Below are 6000 nucleotides of genomic sequence, written 5' to 3' on the forward strand. Positions count from 1 at the left end.
GTCCAAAGTCCCAACAGAAGAATTAATCTTACAAAAAATAGCAGATTGTACAGAAATGAATATTCTCACACTTAAAATGAAGGAAAAAGAGGAATCCAATTATTACTCAGTGTGGCATAGATGGTATGAATAGTTAGAAAATAGAGACAAAAATTGAAACAGAATGATTATATAGGAGAATACTCAAGAAAGTGATACATAGACATGTAGATATGTAGAATAAATAAAGTTAGATATTAACAATCACATGTTGAGATATATATGTATGTATGTATTGATGATATGTATATATAATAATTATTGGTGATATGTACGAATGGAGGATAGAAACATGAGACAATAACATATGTGGATGTAAACACTGTCGAAAATGTAATTAAGATTTGTACTAATGGAAAATAATAAAAAATATTATTTTAAAAAGTTGGACCTTTGCAACAGGCTCCAATTAAGGACAGTCACATGTTTGCACATGATCCTGGGATCCCCCTTTTGGGGTCTTCTGACAGAGCAAAGTCAACGGGGAAGCTGGATTCGCTTTAACCCCCCAGTTTACCTAACTTAACACCTGCAAGGATTCACTGAACAATGGTGGCAAGAAAGTTTGTAAAGTGGGACAAAATTCGCTTAACAAATGTCTGTCAGCGTTCTAGCAACCCTCCATTCCAACCAATAACTCCAATATCTTTCAAAGGTTCCTTTATTTGGATAGTAACTGGTACATCTGTGGAATCCCGAATCCGAACGTTTCAGGTTTCCTTGCAAAAGTCAAAAATACAAATCCATCCTCCCCTAGTCATCATCACATCCCACATGGTCCAATCACCATCCGTCCTAAAGCAAGATTCCCATTTGATTATGCGCAACACTCACCTTGAACTAGCAAAAGAATTTTATTTTGTCTAACTAGATATACTCCAATGAATTCCTCCCTCCCATTTTCTCAGGCTCAGTTGTGGCAGCGTGGGAGCATCAAATCACAATATGGCTTCCCAAATGTCTCACTTAGCAACAGAAATTCTGGGCTTGATAGCACGTTGAGGACTACATGTCAAGGCTCATGACTGGCTCCCGATGACATAAGTCAATCTGTATGCTAGTTATTTCTTTTTTTTCTTTTCTGGAACACTACACAAATAGATGTTTACGTAGGATGGGGTTGCACTTCCTGGCTTGGTGTTATTGTGTGAACCTAGCCAACTGTGATTATTGTTCTGGTTTTAAGCAATCATGACTAAAACAACAAGAGGAACAAACTGGGTCTAAGAGTAGAATCTGCCATCTCGAGTGCCATCTGTTGGCTGCAGGATATCATTGGCGTCAAAAATAATAATACTCATGATCAAAACTGATGCATGATCAAACATTTGTCATGCAACGGTAGCGTGTTTCATTATTTCATTATCAAAGAATGATTATTTTCTTTGCTCTGTTCTTAATATTGGAAAGGATGAAATATTATTATTGTCACTGGGAAATACCAATTCAATCAAAGTATAATTGCAGTTTCAAATGAGGAGCTGTTGGTGCTCTCTGTGCTTGGTTGTTTTCTTGCAGACATTTCATGACCCAACTAGGTAACATCATCAATGTTAGAAGGGAGTGGAGTTTGTTCTCTGCTTATATATAAGTAGCTTGTTTGCAGAAAGCAAACCCCAGTCCCTTCCAGCAATGATGATGTTAGGTCATGAAATATCTGCAAGAAAACAACCAAGCTCAGAGAGCATCAAAGACCCCATAGTCCTCCTCCTCCTCCTCCTCTCCACAAATCCCACTCCCTTCCAACACTGATGATGTTACTTAGTTGGGTCATGAAACTGCAAGAAAACAACCAAGCTCAGAGAGCACCAAGGACCCCTCATGTCAACCCTGAGCTACAGACATTCTCTTTTATCAACATCTGAAGTAGTCCACCAACCTTATCATTGATACTATGTTATCGTATCTGTCCATTTCATTTGGGGAGATTAATCACACCAGGACAATGAGATAAAAACGTAAAATGGAACTACAGGTACTCCTTGGCTTAAAACCACAATTTAGCCCAACATTTCTGTCGCTAAGTGAGACAATTAAGCGCCTCATTTTACATCCTTTCTTGCCACAGTTGTTCAATGAATCCTGCAGCTGTTAACTTACCCACATGGTTGTTATGTGAATCTGACTTCCCCATTGACTTTGCTTGTCAGAATGTTGCAAAAGGGGATCATGTGACCCTGGAATACTGCAACTGTCATAAATATGAGTCAATTGCCAAGAACCAGACCAGACCAAACATCTGGCCCAAGAACAGAACAGACCAAACATCTGGCCCAAGAACAGAACAGACCAAACATCTGGTGCAAGAACCAAACATTTGGCCCCCAAAACCCAACCAAACCAAACATCTGGCCCCAAATTCAAACCAAACCATACATCTGGCCCACGAACCAAGCCAGGCCAGTACACTTGATCCAAGGACATCCAGCATATTTTATGCTCAAATGGGAATTTGGAACTCAAACTATTCCTGCTTTAACCCAGCTTGTTAATTCTTAAAAGTCACCACATTCATCTCAACTCAAGGTGACAGTTGTCAATCTCGGGCCCCTCGCTCTGTGGCTCCACCACGCCTGCAAATTCTCCTCCAAAACTTAATTCTCTAGCAGCTTCACACCTTTAGCGAGGGAGGGGGGGGAGAGAGGAAAAAAATAATAATAGAGAAAGGAAACCTTACTCATTTGCATTTTTGACGGGGAGAAGCCGTTTTTCTTTCAGATAAGGTAGTTATTTTGCACATCTGGTTAATGGCCTCAGTAGCCATCATCACTTTGGTGGTCAGTGTGTGTGCCTAGGGAGAGGAGGGGGCTCGTGCATGCTTGTGGATGAATTACATCTTTATGAGACTTGGCTGGAGTTCAAGGACTCAACTTTTTAAGGTATTTTGGTGGTTCTGCTACACTGGGAATCCCTCAAAGGGATTTGCTCTGGAATGCGTCAGCGCGATCCTGTTACAAATATCTCCTAAGTAATGTTGAAGGCGGGGGGAGAGAGAGAGAGGGGAACCCCAGCCTTCAGCAATTGCTGGTAGATGCATCTGGCATTTCTGGATTTGTTATGGCTTTTCACACAGGGAAATTTAAAAAAGATAATAAAATAATCCCTCTACTTCAGAACATTTCAGCAACATTTCAGCAACCTCTGGCTTGCAACAGTCCATTTGGTAAAATGTTCAAAGTCACAACAACACTGAAAAAAGGGACCTTCCAAAGATTCTTCAATATATTATAACAATTGGAATTCTTGGTATAAATGGTTAGACCAAAGATAGGTCGTGTATCATAAGGTAAAAAAAGAATGGGATTAAACTTATATGAGTGTAATCTAAACATAAATATGGATAAGATGTGCGTATATGATTTAATCTAAGAAAGAAAAGATCTTACAAACTGTCGAAAATGAGAATGTTTTTAAGTGTTCACCTTCTCTTCTTTCTTTTTCTTTCTTTTTTTTCTTTCTTTCTTTCTTGCTCTTTTCTGGTTTTTCTATTTGTGTATGTGTTGTAGATTTGTTTTTTAATTGTAAAATTAATAAAATTTGTTTAAAAAGAAAAAAGAAAAAGGGACCTTGGACTGGTTTTCCCCCTTATGACCTTCGTAGCGTTGGAAGTGAAAACCCACCCCTCTCCGAGGAAAATGAAATATTTTAGGATATACCAAAAAGGCAGAATATTTCCTTAAAAAAAGAGTAGAAACTCAGAAGCAGAAACTCACCCCAGAAGCAGAAGTTCACCCCCACCTTTGTTAATGGGTGGGCCATTAAGGCCTAGGTAAGGCCAGAATATTTTACATAACAAAGATCTACTCCAGGTAGAGCTATAGGAATTGCCCAGAGCCATTTCATTACATCATCATCCAGCAAGGCTCAACCAAGGCTGGGACTTAGCACAGCCTACAAGAGTTGCCCCTGCATGGCCTCATGGGAGACTGACAATCAATCAGAATACAAGCTCAAATTCAAATCCCAACAGAGGGTATAAAACCCAGGCACTTTCAGCATCTCAGCCCTTCCTTCCATTTGATCCTGTCCACCATTAAACCATCTTTTCAAACAGCCTCCATGTTTCCAGTGTCTTTCTTTCCCACTTGGAACTGAACCCAGAAGAATAATTCTTCCAACGGTAGCATCTCCGTCTACCTTCAAAGGCTTGGCAACTGACTCATACTTATGACCATTGGTGCGCCTCGGGGTCATGTGATCATCTTTTGCGACCTTCTGACAAGCACAGTCAACGGGGAAGCGAGATTCATTTTACAACTGTGTTGTTAATTTATCAACTGCAGTGATTCACTTAACAACGGGGGTAAGAAAGGTCGTAAAATGAGGGAAAGCTCACCTCACAAATGTCTCACTTAACAAGAGAAATTTGGCGCTCGATTTTGGTTGTTTAAGTCGAGGAACTGCCTGTATTTGCCAACTTCTTTGCATATTTAGCAACTGTATTTTCCAAGCCACAAGTTACACAAAGAGCAAAGGAGAACCTGCGGAGACTCAGAACAAGACTTAAAACCAGTCACAAAAGGAACCTGTTGAAATGAGTCCAAATTCAAATCCAATCAGAGATAATCCAAAAGGAAGTTTAACCAAGAATCCCTGTATCGGATTTCAGGTTTATAATAACACAGTCTGCAAAACACATCAACGTACTGGATACAAATTACCAACATTATTGTTTGTTTGAATGTGGTTGGGAAAAATATTTTGGTTGCATTAAACTTTGCCAAACATTTTACATCTGTGAGAAAGGTTAGTTCTGCTATTAGGACATGAATCTATATGGATGAGAGGGAGGGAGGGAGGGAGGAAAGAAGGAAGGAAGGAAGGAAAAGGAAGGAAAAAGAAGGGAAAGGAAGGGTGGGAGGAAAAAGAAAGGGGGAAAGGGAGAGAAGGAAGGAGAAAGAGGAAAAGGGAGAGGAAGGAAGGAAGGAAGGAAGGAAGGAAGGAAGGAAGGAGGGAAAGGGAGAGAGGGAGGAAAAGGGGAAAGGGAGAGAAGGAGAGGAGAGAGAGAGAAAGAGAGAGGAAGGAAGGAGAGAAAGAGGAAAGGGAGAGGGGAGGAAGGGAAAGGGAGGGAGGAAGGAGAGAAAGAAGGAGAGGAAAAGGGAGAGAAAGGAAGGAAGGGGAAAGGGAGGGGAGGAAAAAGAAGGGAAAGGGAGAGAAGGAAGGAGAGAGAGGAAAAGGGAGAAAAAGGAAAGGAAGTAAATATGTAAAGGGAGGGAGGGACGGAGGGGGGAAAAGGGAGAGGGAGGAAAGAAGGAAGGAAGGTAGGACAATGGGGCCGAGGGAAGGAGAGAGAGAAAGAGGGAGGAGGAATGCACCAGTGTTTTCAAAGCTACTCCATCTCCGAACTTCCTCCTTTGTGCGAAAGGGGCTCTGAACCGACTTAGTGGCAGAAAATGCACCTTTGGCGGAAAAATATTAAAAATCACTGGTATTCCTCCCCGCCCCCTCGTTGGAGTCCTTAAATGTTCAGTGAAATGCTGCTTTAACGCACCCCCATTTAATGCACCCCGTATGCAGAAAATAGACCCCATTCGCCCCCCCAAAAAGGACCCCAACCTGAAATTGTCCTGCCTTGCAAACTGGAGGCAAACAAGCATGGGCGAATCGATTCTCCGGCACTCCTCCAGCGATGCCTGCCCAGCTGCAAAGCTTGTACGGTACCAAACGGCCAGGCTGGCTTGCCGAGCACCGAGCCGATGGAGTGCCAGATCTTCAATTCACGTCACGTGGTAGCGGCGACTGCCCGGCGCTTCCTTCTTCTTTTTTCCTTCTAAGGCGCATGCGCTAGCTGCACGAGCTTCTTGATCTTCTCCAACCTGGCGCTCTGCAATACGGCGCTGGGCTACTACCCTTCCCATCGTCCCCCACCCCTGGGGTTAGCTGGGGATGGGTACATCAGCCCAGGTGCCCTTGTAATGAAATGCGTAGGATTGATGCATGCTATCCTCCAGGGTATGGGGC

At 42.2% G+C, this 6000-nt stretch overlaps 1 protein-coding gene across 1 annotated transcript in view; it reads right to left on the bottom strand.

Annotated features, from left to right (window-relative positions):
• GNB1L (G protein subunit beta 1 like) overlaps positions 1 to 5662 on the bottom strand; it is a 37376-nt gene extending 31714 nt beyond the window's left edge. The window contains exon 1 of the mRNA XM_087942844.1: positions 5596 to 5662. The gene's annotated coding sequence lies outside the window, so the exon portion shown is untranslated. The remainder of the gene's footprint in view (positions 1 to 5595) is intronic.
• Positions 5663 to 6000: the final 338 nt, after the last annotated feature.

The sequence above is a fragment of the Notechis scutatus genome, chromosome 13 (assembly GCF_049901735.1).
Source record: "Notechis scutatus isolate UNSWTSFEM ecotype Mainland chromosome 13, rNotScu1.2, whole genome shotgun sequence".
NCBI classification, from domain to species: Eukaryota; Metazoa; Chordata; class Lepidosauria; order Squamata; family Elapidae; genus Notechis; species Notechis scutatus.